Raw genomic sequence first — 18,415 nt, 5'->3', positions numbered from 1 at the left:
TTCCCAGGCTCGCAAAGCTATACTCGGTCCCTGTTTTCCATTGTTAAAGTGGTGACAGGTTTGATTGATTGAGCAGGGGTTTATCGGGGAGACTCGTGCGCCGTTGCTAGGTTACCCAGTACGCTGTTATAGGAAACTCTAGATTTTTATTCGGGACGATTTCGTTGTACACGTAAATTTCGAAAGAAAATTGGCTGCGTTAAATAGCCACGATATTCCTTTAAAATTTCTTTCGAAAAAAAACGATTAAAGAGTTTCGTTAATTGGAAGGTACCAGGTGTACATAAATCAGACTTGGCCGCGCAAGGGTTTTATTCGTTACCCGACAGCGTATCGGTCAAGTGCGCCTTCTCTCCGCTAGTTATAACCGATTGGAAAAGCGTACCCCTCATTCGACACTTGGAAAAGATACCGCTTTGCCCTTTCATGAAAGGAGAATCTGTAGGAAACGAAACGAATGTCGAGTAAGGATGACGGTAGCTTACTTGGTAGGACGAACAACTTTGTAAATAGCAAATTTAAATAGTCACGAGTTAGAATCCCCTACAAATATAAAAATGGACGACTTTTACGTAACTCTACCGAGTAACGCCTCTAGCGACCTCTATCCAGCGAATACTCAGTCAAACTTTAAAATAAACTTGGGTCGTTCTATAACACTACCGGACAAATTTGTTGTTGGCGTGTCGGAAGTAATTTTGCCTCCCAAATGGGAAAATATAACGGATAAAACTAATAATTTTCACTTAAAAACGGTAGCCGCTGACTATTATAAAAAACGACCTTACATTTATAAAATCTCATTAAAAGTTGCTAAATTGGAAGCTGAAAAAGACACTGCCGGATTTGTCATCAAATATAGTCTGGTTAAAAAAGTTGTACGCGCTATTAACGAAGGAATAAGGGAAAATGGACTGGACGCCTTCATTTCTTTCAAAATCTGGGAAAAACCCGATGGACTTTATTGGATTTACGATCCGATAATACATAACCCCGCCGACCCGACCAAGAAGAAGACCAATTTCGAGTTATTTATTCCTGACGGACCTTTGAAAGAACTGTTATGTTTCGAGAGCAAGGATGACACGGGATATCAATCGGGGGTATATCAGCCGTCAAAACCGGTAACCCACTATACGAGGAGCATAATTTTAAATCATCTAAATTATATGGAAATCAAAGAAAATCATCTACGCGATATGACTTTTACACGCAACGTAGAAGTTGACTGTAATATTCCGATTGGAACTTATTTAAGTATTCAAGCAATATTAGACGCCATGTTAAACACTATCCCTGATCACGTGAGAAACCTTGTTCATTTCGGTATAAACCCAATGGCACAATCCATGTAGGAGCTGATCACGGGGCTGTGACTATTTTCTTCAAATCGAGAAAGAAAGGTTTAGGAGAATTATTAGGATTTACGGATTTCGATATTGACCTGGTTGGTCATGACAGTACTTACCCCGCCGACTTATCCCGAGGAGCCAGTACGCTTTATCTATATTCGAATTTAATATACCCCCAGTATCCCAGAGATACTTTCGCTCCTCTCATGAAAATTATACCGTTAGCGAGCAATGATCAGCCTCGTAATAATTATATTATATACGACAAAATAGACTATTACCCGGTTAAAGCAAGAGAGCTAGAGTTGATCGAGATAGACTTAAAAACTGATTTTGGAGAAAATTTGATATTTAACGCGGGGAAGACGGTCGTTCGACTTCATTTCAAGAAAGATGTCAGAGAGTGACAGTTATTTCCGTTACTATAAGTCTCAATATGGGGGACGAGTGTTTGCCGGCCCCGTTTACCAGAGAGGGCGTGGTTTGGGTGGAATATTTAAGAAATTAATGAGATATATTACACCGATGATAACACCTTTACGCAGCGAAGCGCTAGGTCTCGGAAAGCGTATGTTCGGTGATTTGGAATCCGCAACAATTTACGATTAGCCGGAAGCAATTTGTTACATAAAGCCGCTGACAGAATGAGTAAGCCCCAGTCAGGCAGTGGAACTCGTAAGAGACGCGCGCCTCCTAGACAACGGAAAAAGAAAACGAAAAAATCAAAGACGAAAGACGATTTTTTGGGATAAGAAACAATGGCGCTTCGAGAAGGCATGCTAAGTTCGTTAGACTTGTTCGAACGACCCGTGTTAAATACCAACATATTAGCTACAACCGAAATACGATATCTACCCACGAATAACTTGACCGACAATGGTCCTCTCAAATTTTTTATTCCGGCATCTGATGACTTATACATTGATTTATCCAAAACTATGCTCAAACTAAAAATGAAACTCGTGCATTTCGATGGTACATACGTACCAGCCACTGAAGTGAAAGTCGGGGTCACGAATAATCTTATTGGAACTCTTTTTTCGCAAATCGACGCTTATCTGGGCGACACGTCTGTACAATCTACAAATAATCTTTCGGCGTATAACGCGTACTTGGCGAAATTGCTGAATTTTGGTGAAGACGCTAAGAAAACGCAACTGGAGAATGGAATGTATTATATGAACTTGACCTGTAACCCGCAAGATATGTGGGAACCTGCTTTTAACAATGATCGTAACGGAATGCTGAAGAGATGCGCGCGAACGAAAGAATCGACCACGTTTGAGTTAATGGGCCATTTACCCCTCGATATTTGCCACATGAATAAGTTTATTGTCAATCAACTACCCGTAAGATTCCGCTTAGTAAGAAACCCTCGTTTAACTTGTATAATAGCTTTAGAGCAGGGAAAAGATTATAAGCTAATTTTAGAAGAGGCGTATTTATATGTTACTAAAGTCAAGGTGGCTCCGCAGATAAGTTTAGCCCACGCTAGGATGTTAGAAAGCGGAATACCAGCGATTTATTCCATTACGCAAACAATTATGAAAAGTTTTTCTATCGCTCAGGGTCTGAAAAAAATAAATCGCGATAACGTAATACTCGGGAGAATACCAAAAAGGGCAGTTGTAGTTTTTGTCAAAGAAGAAGCTTTCAACGGGTCATTGATCACGAATAGCTTGCAATTTGGACATTTAAATATCACCGACTTATCTTTGTCAGTCGGACCGGATAGATACCCTCCTGACGGCTTTCAAATGGATTATGCAAATTCAAATTACTGTTTACCTTATCAGGCTTTATTCGAGTCAATGGGCATAGCTTCCGAAGATAGGGGTAATTATCTAAATTTTGCGAATTTTAAGGAGGGGTACACGGTCTTTAGTTTCGATATGTCGGCGGACCAGAACGCCTCGGCTGATCATACGAGTATTCCTCGACAGGGGTCTCTACGTTTAGATGTTCAATTGAAAGACCCCCTACCGACTAATGTCGTGTGTATAATGTACTTTGAATTTGATAACGAGATTTTAATTACCCGGGACAGAAAGGTGATATATAGTATCGAATAAAATGAGCCACCCTGTTTTCTATTCGATTAGTTCGACGCGAGCTTTTGTTTGAGAATGACACGCCCCCATTTTCTCTCCAACCAACTCGACATTTTTTTATCGGCGAATCTCGCGGAGCCTGAAATTTTAATTAACCGTCAAGGACATAGAAAATATGTCAATTTTAGCGTAAAAGTGTGGAAGAATCTTTGGAACTATGAACAAGAAATTGAAAGATTTTTCAGTACCACTACAGAAGCTATACGTTTTCACAGCTGGTTGTCGGATAATGTCAAGTTGGAAGGATTCTTCTGTCAGCGTGGAAGAATTATTGATATTCGCGGCTATATTCGCGGGTCTAATTCAAATTACGACGTTGTGTATTCCTCCGCCAACGGGGTCGCCCTCGATACAGAAGCCTGGGACCGTTTGAAGATTATCCGTTCGAGTCTCGATAAAGAAATAACTGACCCAAAAGACGCTTTTGAAGGAATGAAAATGTCTATTTTAGACGAATTAAAAAGTGTATTATTTACGTTAACTGAGGCACGCCGAAACCTGCCCTGCCATAATCAATTAGCCCATCACATCACATTTCTGCGAAAGACTCGAAAAAAGTGTCAAGATGGCGATACCCCTTATGAACTATGACAAAGTAATTAAGGCGTTTTACGTCAACTTTTCCGACTATAAACTGGGGGTAGAAAATTTATATCATAATATCATGCAAAATGAATCTGAGATTTTATCAGAGCTGATGTATTAAAATTTTCCATTAAAATGTATAAAAATGTAAACTTTGCTGGTCTTTCATTTAATAATGTAGCACACTTTGAACTGTCAAGACATGAATATAGAATCTCATTTATTTTGACCCAGAAAATCCCGGAAGTCTGGGAGGACTAAAACGTTTATCCGAACAATTACCCTCTATTTCCAAGAAAAAAATTAAAGATTGGGCGCTGACCCAAGACGGCTATACGTTGCACAAAGATAGAAAATTTAATTTTCCTAGAAATAGGACTTGTCACGAGCTTGAACGAACACCAGTCTGATTTAATAGAGTTAAACGAATTAAAAAATATTAATAAATTTAATTATATTCTTACTAATATCGATATTCTGTCCCGATATTTATTCGCTATTCCCGTGAAAACTAAGAGAGCGAGCGATATCTTAACGGCTTTCAAAAAAATCCACAAACAACGTAAGCCTTTGAAAATTAATACTGATCAAGGTTCTAAATTTTTTAATCGTAAAGTGCAACGCTATTACATTAATTAATCCCCTATTAAGCATTTCGTTTGTTACGGCGATAAAAAAGCAGCGTATGCGAGAGAGTGAATAGGACGCTTAAAAATAAAATTTACAGATTTCTTACCAAAAGTCGGGGGAAAAAATTTATAAATGAACTACCAAAAATTGTAAAGTCCTATAACGACAGCGTACATCGCACGACCGGGTTTAGACCTAGCGAAGTAACCTTAGCCAATGAGCAACTTGTTTGGCAAAAATTATTTGGAAAGAAAGTGAAAAGAGAGGAACCGAAATTCAAGATTGGCGATCACGTGCGCCTGTCAAAAACCAGCAAAGTATTTCGTAAGGGATTTAGAGGATATTGGGGTAAAGAGGTTTTTACCATATCGAAGGTGATAAATAAACCCCGCCCACTCAACCATATCAAGGACAAGAATAACGAGAAAATATTGGGGTCATTTTACCCCGAAGAAATTCAAAGGGTTTTGCCATGAATACTTTTCAATTGGACGCCTTTTTAAAATGCGACCCGAGAACCAAACCTTTTTTTCTGGGCACATTTTCCAAAGATACTTTACCTCGAGATTGTCCGAAAAAAAAAGCCCTTTTGTTTGGTGGCCAATGTACAAGACTCATCCATGCCGGGAAGCCATTGGATAGGAATCTTCGTCAGTGCTAAAAATAGGAAAGGACAGCGCGTGGCAGATTTTTTTTGTTCTTTCGGTCAACATTTTGATGTCTACGGTTTTAAATTGGGTCATTTAGCTCAGAAATGATTTTATAATAAAAATATAATTCAAGATATGAACCAAGAAACTTGCGGTTTGCACGTGGCTTCGTTTCTGTTAAATAGGTCTGCTGGATTAAGCTTTAAGAAAATTTTAAAAATGTATAATAATGAAATATATATGAACGAAGTAATTTCGCTATTGGCATTGTGTGTACATTTATTTAATCACGAAAACAGATTTTGTGATCAATTGTGTTTAATAAACATTTTTTTACAAAAAACATTAATTTTCCCATTCATTAATTTCCCAATCATTAATTTCACGATCTTTAGAACACGCCCGGCGTCTTTCTTTGCGACCTTGGCGGGTTGGCAATTCCTTTCTTGTCAAGAGCGGTCCTACGAAAGGCAAGGAAACAGGTTCGGTCGTATTACGAAGGGTGGATTCCGAGGGCTTATAGCTGCTGTCTTTGAAAGTTGGCGTGCTATATTCATCGAGACTCGTTTCGCTTCGAGATTTACGTAGCTCAGCTCGAGCGGGCGAAGTGAAAACGTTGCTAGCGCCGTTCTTCCATTTCCCCTTTTGGTAGCCTGGAGTACTCGCAAAGTCAGGCTTGAATAGAATATTTCGTGACGTCACGAGATGCGGTGGGGCTGCAATTAAAGTTTTATGGGCGTAATCGGGCGATTTAGATTCGTCCAACCCCGAAATTCCAGAGATACTCTGCCATGGTGTAGAAATTCCAGGATTTATCGGTGATGCTGGGAGGGGGCTGTTAATAGCCATTTCCAGTTGGTGGAGAGGTTGCTGTACGGCTCTTTGCACCTATTGTACGGGTGGCGCGGCGAACAGTTGATGGAACTGATTTGGCGTTTGGGGAGGCGAAAAAACACTTGGCGAGGCGAGCGGCGGGTTACCGAATGAAACGTTAGGTACAGCGGGAGGCTGGTAGATCGCACCGTGTGGTAACTGTATCGGCGCTAACGTACTCGAAGAAGGAGGTAAAGGGGGCGGTTTTATTTGAACGGCTGGAGCGCCGTCGTAGTCTTTAATTCTGAGATACCGCGCCAACATTGCCAGATATTCTCGTAGTTTTTCTTCTTCACTACCGTCTCGAACGGATTTGTTAAGAATACTATTCATGTGTTCTTGTATTAAATTTAGCAATTTTTCGGTATCGGATAAATAGCTATCAGCGGGTAGCAAGACAAATTTCTTCATCGCGCCGGATTAATTATACGACCCAAGATTGGCGGGATGAGCGAATCGAGAATCGCTCCCCTAAACCGCCCGTTTGCGAGACTAGAATTCTTCGTCGATAACGATCAATGAGATCTCTTTGACCTAGTTTTCTAATAGATTTTTTATATCGTTGTAATTGCCGTTTATTCTCGCCAACGGGTAAAGCTCCGCGGCAAATATTATGACAGATATTCGCGTGGCGTTCTTAAGTAAAAATCGTCTTTGATTTGGGGAAGCCTTTTTCAATAAAGTTAGATACGGGCGGCTTTCTATAATTGACTAGCATCGGTCCTACTTCCATGAGGCATTGCGTTCTAACTTTTAGAAATTCGGGAGTTTTTTGTTGTAGGTCAACAACCACGTTAGAATAGGGCTTATCCGACGTTACGTAATTATAAACTTTGCTCAGAAAAATAGGGTTATGCGGAAAAATCTGACGACTTCAATGTTTTATTTGTGATGGATCACGGGGGCTTCGGAACCGGACTATAAATGAGGCGTTAAGCGAAATGTCACGAGAAAATCTGCCCTGACCAAAGACGTTCTGGCATAAGAATACAATACTCAGATTCAGATGATGCGAACACACGCGAAAAGGTTCGGATACCAGCGCGTTGTCTAAGCACTCGCTCGAAAGGTCGTCTAGCACCAAGAGGTTGTTTTGTCTTTTGTCAAACAAATCTTCGGGTTTTTCGCTAAAGAGCCCTTTATGGAATTCAATTTCGGGGGCGAGGGTTTTTCATTCGTCAAATTGATCGTTCCAAAGATATAAATTTTTTTGGGGTGGATTGTCGAACATTAAATTTTTATTTTTCAGGAGATTAAACGTCCAGTGACTTTTTCCCGACTTACTGGGGCCAGCCAAAAGAAAGGTACAGGGGGTTTGAAATTTTAGGCGAGTGAGGGACATAAATATCCGTTGGGAATAGAAGTACCGTCTTTGAAAAATATACGTTTCGTCGACGTAAAGCCCACGATTTTTCGGCTTGTCTGAGATACAAGTGCCCGGTTTTTTGTCTTTTCAAGTTAAAGGGAATCTCGACTCGGTATTTTAATTCGCGGTTCTCGAGCGCCAACTGCTTTATCGTGTCAAAGTTTAAGATGGTCTGATTTTTTTTAGTAAGAGTGAAGCCTTTTATCTTGGTTAAAATTTTGCCCGATTCGAACAAGATAGAGTAACCCTTGGGGGCTATCGTGGTAAAAGCTTTAATGGGGTCATTAGGATATTCATCCGTAAGTCCGCCCAAGCTGCTTGGTAAAGTTAAATCTAATTTCTTATCGTGTATCAGAATACAACCGTCCGTATCGCCATAGGCCAAATTAGGCTCTATTTTAGCCATAAGATTATATAATTTAATACGCCCATATGAGGCGACGAAAATGCCCACAGTTGGGGAACCTTTACGATAAGCCGGGACGTGGTTTTCGTGATCTTTGGTCGTCACGAGAGCCATTCCGTTTTCTTGGAGTTTTAAATCGGTCAGCTCTTTCGTTTTATCAGTTAAAATTTTAACCAAGTCGGCGTAGGAATTTATAAAAGATCTATTATTTTGACGTAATTGAATTAGGTGACGCCCCCAAAGCTGGTTAAGGGAAAGCTTGCCAAGCGCTTTGAGAGCCGGGTTAGAGCTAACCTCTTCTAGGCCTATTTTTATCCCGTCCTGTTCCCAAAAGTCGTTTAAATATTTTTGTTTTTCTTCTAAGGAGTCAACGTTTTTAGGAAAACCAGCGTATTGGATTTTCATTTTATAAAAATCTCTGACGTAATCGTCAAATAGGGGGGATTCGGAGTCGAAAGTTTCGCGATAATGCTGCACTTCGTGAATTTGTAAAACTTTATAATTATATTGAAGGGATAAATAAAACTCGGGGGTGGTATACGTATCCGTAATCGCGCGTTCCGCCTCGGTATGACGACAGTCGGCTAGATTATAGAGCGCACGTTCTGCATAGCGTAAACATTAATTTATCGCCAATCAGGGAGCCCAAGACGGGGAGATATAGATCTTGGGGTGGGAGAAGAGTCGCTTTGATCAGCCCGAAATAGCAATCGGGTTCGTAATTAAAGTTACTAGTTAAGATTTCGGGGAGCCGTTTGGGGTAGCGGTAATTTTTGGACATGGAGACAGAGGGGTCCATGCTGTTAAAGTCGTAAAATTTAATAGGCCTCTCGGGGGTGGATTCTATATACAGTAAAAAAAATTCAACGCGCCCGCCCCTCAGAGCGATTCGCGAATTGATCGGGTCGGAGAAAGCCAGTTCATCGCAAAAAGAATTTATTACGGGGTTTTCTTATAAAAAAGTGTCCCATTCACATTCCCATATGGTAATTAAACGCGCGTTGGGGTAATTTTGACGATAAAACTCGATTTTGTCGAGAGTTATTAAGTAATTATTGATATTAGATTCTTTAATTTCGTAATTGTACCCAGTATGGTCAGTGTGATTGGGACACCCGTGCCAGAAAACCCGAAAAATTCCCCAATTATGAAAGGGTCAGCGCTGTAAATGTCGGGGTGGTGGAGGGCTAAAAACTTTTCTCCCTCCAAAGATCGCGCCGTTTGAAACTTTACGTGCATTTTTTGCTCCAAGTAAGCCGCCCATCTGAGAGCTTTAACGGAATGCTTACCTCTGTACCCTGCTGGCGGGATAATAGCTATGGTATTTGGTTTCAGATACCGACTCAAAAATAAATCGGTTAAAGCTTCCGATAGAGTCACGCCAAAATGTCGAAATTAACCTTTTCTCTAAAAAGATTTCTGAACCGGTCAAAACCCCTCTGTAACAGCTTGACGTAATCAATGGCGTACTTTGTCAACACTTCTTTTAAATCAAAAACGGTAAATTTTTAGGCGTCGTACCAAGTTTCGAAATTTGCCAAATGGTCGGGGGTGAATTTATCTACTTCGAAAAAGGATTTTTTCCGGTACGACGCCGATATAGTCTAAGGTGTCTTTTTTTAAGAAAGAATACGGGGAAAATCCCTTGCTTTCTCTTAAATTAAAGGTTTTGGAGAAGCTTCTGAGAGGGGCTGGAAAATAAGAAAAGCTATCTATAAATCTTATATTGTATTTGGAAAGAAACATCGCGAGAAGTTTGCAGCCTTTAGAGATAACTTCGGGGATTATTGACCGGGTCAGAACTCCTTTTAAGACGAGTAAACTATCAAATCCAGATCCATAATGCGAAATGCACGTAATGTTTTTAAAAACTGGTTCGACCTTTCAATATTTGGTCTTACCCTTTTTTGCAACGACCTGACCCTCCAATAAGTAATCTAAAAATATCTCGACGCAATTAAAGCCGGTAAAGGTACGGTAATCGTACGTTTCAGAGTACGGAGTGTCTTGCGTAGCGGTAATTAGCAGAACGGGTTTAATCTCGTCATTGTCGACTAAAGTTTCAAAATCAAAGTAAAGGATTCTGGTGGAATTTTCTGGTAACGTGATAGGTTGATCAAAACACGAATTTTTCGGGTGTTCAATTTTACAGTAGTGACATTTCAAATCGCATACGTGGTCCCCTTCAAACTCTGTCCCGCAAGTCAGGCAACGTTTGAGTTTGTCGCACGTGCCTAATTCTATATGCTTTTGGAAGCACGTATCCCCCGCAAAATATCTAAAGCAGCTGGCGCATCGTTGACTAGCTTCGGTATGGGAAACATTCGTGTCGAGACAACGCTTACAATTAACGGGGCCCTCGCAATTGTGCTTCTTTTTTTCTTTGTTATTCGTAAAAACTTTCAAACAAAATGGACAGTACCCTTTTCCCCCGAACATGGCGGCGTAAGACCTCACTACGTGGACGTGGTTTCCTAATTTAAGGAGAAAGATTTTTTTAGGTTGAAAGTGGCCTAAATAAATGGGGTCAAAATTGGAATCCGAATCGAGTAAGATAATTTGATAATCTGGCAAGACATTTTGGAATTTAGGAATGTCTTTTATTTCAACAGGACCTGGGGGAACTTTTGATAATCTGTGTAACGCCAAGGCCGCTTTTTTGTTTTGGATGGTTGACATTACGAATGTAAGTTAGATCATGCATATTAAAATTTTTGGATTGGCCTTTATTTTTAAATTCTTGGTAGTCAGCGAGGCATTGTCCTACCGCTACCGCCCTCGCAAAACACAGATTATCAGAATTGCGAATTGGAATAAAGGTATTGCCCTGTTCAATATAATTTTCTATAGTCCTGTTACGAATACTTTTTGACTACCACTCATATTGGTGTCTTGCAGAAGAATTATGTTGAATTTTAGGATGGCTTCAAAGTATAAATTCTTATGGGACTGGGCTACCTGCTCGATACCGCTTAAAATTCTATCGGCCGTCAACTCGTTTAGGTTCATAAATTGGAAATTATTGGGCTCTTCGAGTTCGTCCGAACTGACCGCTATTCTGATACGACTATAACCCTGATTTTCATCGCTAATTTCGTTTAATAAGGATTGGAAAATTTCGTTTAATTGGGTTTCTATTCGCGCGTGGTTGAGATCGAAGTTTTTAAACTCGCACTTGAATTCTAAAGTTTTACATTTGTATTTTTTGGAAGTCCGCGAGATAATTTTAGTAACCGAATAATAGTTCTCAGGTCGAAACCTGGTACTTAAATCGAGAGGGGCTTCTTGAGTCATTGTTATTTACGAATTTCGTCGTAGCGTTGAGTCACTTCCCTAAATAACCGCAGGACGTCGTGAAAGTCTTTTCTTCCGTATAGGTTCAGCGATTTTGCAAATGAGGAACCAGAATTTTTGGTCAATCAAGTGTGACCGGTAGCCTGGCTATGGCGAATTTCTAATTTATCGCCCGCAATTAGGTAAACGGCGTCATGGTCCTTGACGTCTTCTAAGGCTGCTTTAAGCTGGGGTCCTGATTCTAGTTTAACGCATACACCCTGTTTAGTCGGTTGCGGACGACTGGATGCTACGTGCATGGCGTAACGCCTTATATCTATATATATTTTTTGGTCAAAGTTCGTTATTTTAACGCCCAAATCTCCGAGCTCGGAGAATTCTAATACAATATCGTGCCAAGTGCCATTCTTTGTTAATTTTTATTGGTCTTGTTTAGCCCCTTTCCCATCTTCGCATTTTTCGTTCAATGATTGTCGAGGTTTAATTTTTTTAGTTACTTCGCTGACTTTTGATTTTCTAGCGTATACTTCGGGCAACTTCACTGGTGCTTTTGGGGGAGTGTCATAATCGAGCTTAATGTCGTCTCGGGCTGCCTAAGACATATAGAGATTAAAAACTAATCTCGCTTAAAAAATTTCAAAAACATAATTACCATCTTGCTGATTTTCTTGAGTCGTTGGGAGAGTGAGGGCGGTGTTCGTCGCTTCTGCGAAATTGACCGTTGCGCGATTTCTTATATACTGGCAAGGTAAGGGGGGAAAGAACAATATAATCGCGTGACAGTCCTATTAACAGGTGTATTCAATTTGTCAAAATGATAAATTACTTAACGAAAGCGGAATGAACCAGTTTCTACGTCGCTAAAAAAGGATTGAGTACGCGGCCATTTTTCCAGCGAATGCGCGACCTCAATTTGACGTAATAATTCGATGACATAATTAATAGGTGATTCTCTCGGTATTGTCGCTAAAGGTATTTTATTTGTTGATACTCTAACAGCGAGCGGGGTAACCTAGCAACGGCGCATTCCTCATACATTCTACACCTGCTCAATCAATCAAACCTGTCACCACTTTAACAATGGAAAACGGGGACCGAGTATAGCTATGCGAGCCTGAGAATTCCTTTAAAGGAGTACTGACCCCATTTTGAACAATTTCGCGCCAAAACACCAACCAATCACCGCCATTTTGAATAATTTCGCCCCAACCAATTAGCGCGCAGTACACGCGCGTAGTCACCGCGCCGCGTAGTTACCACGTGGTCGCCGCGCCAGCCAATCAGCGCGCCACTCTGCGGAGGTCAATGACCCCGAGGGGGGGAATGTCGACCCCCCGCGCCACCTGCCGGAAGGGGAAAGGAAGCGGGGACAACCGGTGCCGACCCCCTTTCTACCTGTACATTGAAAACCCTCAAAGATGGGGGCACATCCTACTAACGTTACCTAAACTATTTTAATAGCACAATGATAAGTAAATCTGAAAGACTCGTATCAATCGTCGGTCCAACATTTCGACATGCGACTTTCATTAGATCGAAGTAAATCTGAAAGACTCAAAGGTCGACACATTCCGGGTATAAAAGCCACAGAGAACCTTCAAAGAAAATGATTAAAACCCCAGACGTTAACTATAAAATAATAATTTGCGTGTATCAAACGTCGGTCCAGCATTTTGACATGTGAGTTTCATTAGATCGATATGTATGTTAAATACCATTATTATCAATTCCTTTATGGTTCGATAATGTTTCCGAAACTTGCTTTGTTGAAGCAACTTTTCTCAGGGCGAATGTTACCTATTCCGTGAAAGAACTGGCTTTCATTTTAAAGAACACCGGAGAAAAGGGGGTATTTTCATTCAAAAGACCGTTTCCGTATTACGAGCTATCATTATGTTCGTAGATAACTAGAAATATTTGTAATCTTCATTGGAATGACGGTGAAATTAATTTTGTTGATTTAAAAAATATATGTATTGACGTCAGTAAAAAGCCACAAAATTTTATACCAAGGGCTTGGAAAAGTCGTTATTGCTCTCAAAACTATTTGGGAGAGAAATTATAATTGTGGAAATTTATGCTGTCCGAAACTTTCAGATTTATCTAAAAATATCGGCTTACTCCACGGTTTTTGTAAACACCATGTACAAAATGTATCTAATTGCTGTCTTTTTAAAGTGCATCAAATTGTGAAATGGGTATGTCAAAGAAGTGTTGTTGAAAATTAAAAGTGGTTTTCAAAGTCCTTAGAATTTTGATTATTCGATTCTCTCATAAACAATATCAATTTCGTGGGAATTTTAAATCCCCCCACTTAAACCTGATAAGGAAATGGGTATGTCAAAGAAGTGCTGTTGAAAATTAAGAGTGGTTTTCAAAGTCCTTAGAATGTTGATTATTCGATTCTCTCATAAACAATATCAATTTCCTGGGGATTTTAAATCCGCCCACTTAAACCGGATAAGAAATTATGAACCCTATAAAAGCGTGGTGCGCGGAAAGTTAAAATACATTCACAGCTCTAGTCTTCTAGCTTTACCAAGACATAAATAGGGAAAATGGACAACAAGAAGGCAGCCGCAGTTGATATGAATGTTGCTGTTACAGCGATTCGATATCGGGGGGGGGGGGGGGGGGTTGGCCCAATTCAGGGTCACCCTGATCTCCCGAGTTTCACCTTCCGATTAATGGAAATTTTGGTTAAAAAATATCATAAAGGTTTTTTAGTTAAAATGGTCCCTAACGAGGTTAGAGGTGAAATAGTGGTATATTTACCGTATTTCCCGAATATTCGAAACATTTTCAACGCTTTAGGACCCGGATCCAGCAACTATATAAGGGTATGTTACTATTTTCACTTTATTTTTAATTTTATCACGTAAATATTGGTTTGAATTAAATAATTATTTCATATAATCAGATTGATCATCACGATATTTCAATCACCGATGAGGAGGACGCCCAGGCTGCCCAGTTCCTAAATTGTTTTCAAGGGCAGGAGGTAGCAGCTCATGAAGATGTCGAAGCGCTACATGTAGTGGGGGTGTCAAATCCACAACCGGTAGCGTCGCCGTTAATTATCCCCCACGATGTGGCGGTGTCACCCGTACTCCGACAACACGCGGCAGTCACTCAGCACCGAGCCCCCCCTCCCCACCACCCCAACTTTACCAGTTGGATTCCCAACGTCTTACGTATCCCCATCGTGGGTTCAGCACGTAGTGGGCGCACCAATACCCTCAACTTCATACCACCCCGCGATGGTGGGTGAATATCGGGAGGGGCTTGGAAATAGCCACGAACTTCAGGGTGCATTACGCAATGAACGACCATCGCATCCACCTTATATACACCCATTACCATCAACCTCGGCTTCGGCGTCAGGAGCGAATGTACAGTCAACCGCCGCAGACCTGTCCTCCAGAAAACGAAAAAGAGGTGAAGAAGAGGAAGGAAAAAAGAAACGGAACCTGAAAAAGCAATCAGAGAACAAAGACCTCGAAAAGATATTAAACATGGAGGAGGTGTTGAAAGAGTTGGAATAATAAAAAGATGTGTTATTTGCAATTAAAAAAAATTCAAATGATTTTTTTGTAGTAAAAATAAATATTTCATTTGTAATAAAAATAATTAAATATATTTCATACTAGTTTTTATCATTTGCTGTAATAAAAACAAATTAAATAATTAAATATATTTCATGCGAGTTTTTTATTATCTGAGATTTTATAGCTCTTGAAATTTTATAAATCGAATCAAATCAAATTTATCATATCAAAAAAAAGAAAAAATATCGGGGCTTATAAATTGAAAAGCGCCAAACGAATTTAGGACTATGTCTCCGGCTGTCGTTCGGGTACCTCGTGCTTTTTTTATACTTATACCCCACAAACGGTATATATATATATATATATATAGATTTTCCCGAACATGTTTCCGTGCAATACCTGTGGCAAATCGTTCCCCAAAAAATATTATCTAAACCGATATGTGGGTGAAGTTCATGATGGGAAAAGTTTGTGTGCGAAATATATGGGAAACGTTTCGTACGTAACGGAATGTTAGTTAAACATTCACGGAGTCATCGAGGGTTTAATCCTGATTCCGCCAATGATGTAACGAAAAATAATTCTGAAGACACCACTCAACAAAACTTGACTGTAAATCCCCCCGTTAGTATAATAGCGTCAAATTCGCCTGAAGTTAACCCAACCTCGAGCGTGATACCGCAGGAATCAACAAACCACCAGTCTGGTAGAGATAATCAAGAATCAATCGGTCAGCGGGGACCAAAAAATGTGAACCCCCAGGAAACGGCGGTTAACGATGGAAACCGTGTAGACCGGGGTATGAAAACGGGTGAAGAATCAGATAGTTTTGAAAATGACTCCGATCACCTTATCGCTTTAAACGGGGCCGTGATAACCAACAAATATTACCCGAAGGTAAAACAAACACATGCTGAAATTTTCATGAATTCGATAAAATGGGGGTTAATTAAGTATTTGGAGGGAAAACTGCGCGAAAAAAGGGAATGAAGTGGTATATTTTCATTGTTGTGAAATATTCACGTTTCATCAATGGGGGCGAGCAAGAAGCCGAGGCGGTGTCATACTTTCGACCAATAACACACGCAACGCTTCTACCGGAAAATATCCCCAACCAAATAAATCTGTGTGTTGCGCACATAGCAAAGGCAATGCAGGAATTTGAAGATACAGGAAGTGGTTGGGTTAAACATGGGATTCAGTTTTTGCAAGTGGATATCATCAATTATTTCCCCCTGGTTGGAGGTTCGTTTGTCGAGTTACCTAAGGAGTTGCGGAATTGTCGAGGTGTCTTGAACATTCAAAATGTAGATAAAAATGTTTCCTCTGGTGTATTATCGCGAAACTTCACCCTTCAAGCTCCAATCAAAATACAGTTTGTAGGTACAAACAATACGAATTCGAATTGGACTGCTCCGTCATCAATTTCCCTTTCTCACTCAACGTCACGCAACTACAAAATTTTGAAAGAATAAATTCATTATCCATAAATATTTACAGTTACGAGGGTGAAATTTTTCCACGTTACGTGAGCGACAACAGGGTGAGCAAAGAACGACAAATTGACCTTTTACTAATTTCAAACCAGAGTACATCTCATTTTTGCCGGATAACTGATTTAAGCAAGCTTGTCAGTAAATTTACAAAGCACAACGGTAAAGTCTACATATGCAGATATTGTTTGCATAGACATAGTGGGATTAACGCCGAACTCAATCACAAAGAACACGTAAAAGATTGTAGCCTACACGACCCGCAACGCGTGAAAATGCCTTTCAAGAACCCCATTCTAAAATTCGACAAGAGAGAATGGGAACAAAAAGTAGGTTTATGCCGCGTGATTATTTTTAAATAACTTTAAAATGTTGTTTTCCCAGGTTCCGTGTATTAAACCACCTAGACTTTGAATCTTTGTTTAAGAAAATTGATACTTGTTTACCTGATGAATCCAAGTCCACCACAACGAAACTTTCCGAGCATGTTGCGTGTGGTTTCAGTTACGTCGTCGTAGGGCCCGACGGTAAAGATTTTTAACTAATATTTACAATTTATCAATATTGTATAACGATCTCTTTATGACGTAGGTAAACCTAGGGATCCGGTAGTATATCGGGGGTTGGATGCGGTTGATGTTTTGTTAGATAACTTATTTGCCGAAGAAGAGATTATTTCAAATGCTTTGAAGCAGAATATCCCGATGAATTTAACTCCGGAGGAATGTGAAAAAAGTGAAACTGAAACGAATTGCTATATTTGTTAAAATGTTTTCACGGTAGAGGATCCTAAAGTGAGAGATCACGACCACTACTCGGGTATAATATATTACCTACATTATCAGATTGACAATTATATTTCACAGGTCGTTTTAGAGGTGTGGCTCATCGCTCGTGTAATTTAAAAATGCGTGTGGGATCCCATATTCCTGTAGTGGTCCATAATTTATCGCACTATGACGCGCATCTCATTATGGATAAGATAGGACTTCGTAAAGATAACAGGATCAAGTGCATCCCCACCTCATCGGAAATCTACATTAGTTTTTCGTTTGGACGACTAAGATTTATTGATTCTATACGTTTCCTCCCCGCCTCGTTGGAAGCGTTAGTGGGAAACTTAGCCATGGGTGGAGTATCAAACTTCGCCATCCTTAACTTGTTACGCGTGATTTTCTACCTATGGGTGACTTTTCGTGGGTTGTGGAAAATGACCTATAAGGTTACACGAAAAAAAATATTCTTGACCTCCCCGCCGACTCACCCTACGGATACGTTCTTGAGGTGGACTTAGAATACCCGGACGAATTACATGAGCTTCACGACTGTTATCCGCTTGCGCCTGAATCAAAACAAATCACGAAGGATATGTATTCCAGATACTACAAATTTCTGTTGAAGAAGTTAGGACTCCCCGAAAAGGATAGCTTACCAAAGCTAATCCCAAACTTATGTAAAAAAGAACGATACGTTGTTCATTACAGAAATTTAGCTTACTACATCGAAAAGGGGTTGCGATTGGTTAAAGTACATCGTATTATCTCGTTCCGGCAAGGACCGTGGCTTCGTGTTTATATCGATTTTAACACCGATAAACGAAGACACGCAACAACAAACTATGAACGTACATTATTTAAGTATATGAATAATAGCGTGTTTGGTTAGTACTTTGATGACGTAATTTAATTATATGGTCTCTAATAACATAGGTTTTCCATCGTTTTTCCTGAAATGAATTAAGGCGTAGAATAGATTTTTACCTCGTTCAAACCCCTGAATTGGCGACAAAAAAGGCCTCACCACCCGCATTTCAGAAGTTCACAATATTTAATAACGACCTTGTTGGGATACATATGGTGAAGAAAACACTTGCATTGAATCGCCCCATTTATACAGGTTTCGCAATCCTGGATTTGTCAAAATTATTTATGTATAGATTCCATTACGATTTCATTAAGAAAGAGTACGGGAATTCCGCGAGGGTTTTATTCACGGATACCGATAGCCTAACTTATGATATTCAAACCGAGGATGTATATGCAGACTTTAAGCAGCATTCTCACCTTTTCGATTCATCCGATTATCCTAAAAACCACCCCAACATCGA

Source organism: Leiobunum rupestre, chromosome 3 (genome assembly GCF_980474605.1).
Source record: "Leiobunum rupestre chromosome 3, qqLeiRupe1.1.hap1, whole genome shotgun sequence".
Classification (NCBI taxonomy): Eukaryota; Metazoa; Arthropoda; class Arachnida; order Opiliones; family Sclerosomatidae; genus Leiobunum; species Leiobunum rupestre.
Note: the sequence above shows the minus strand (reverse complement) of the source record.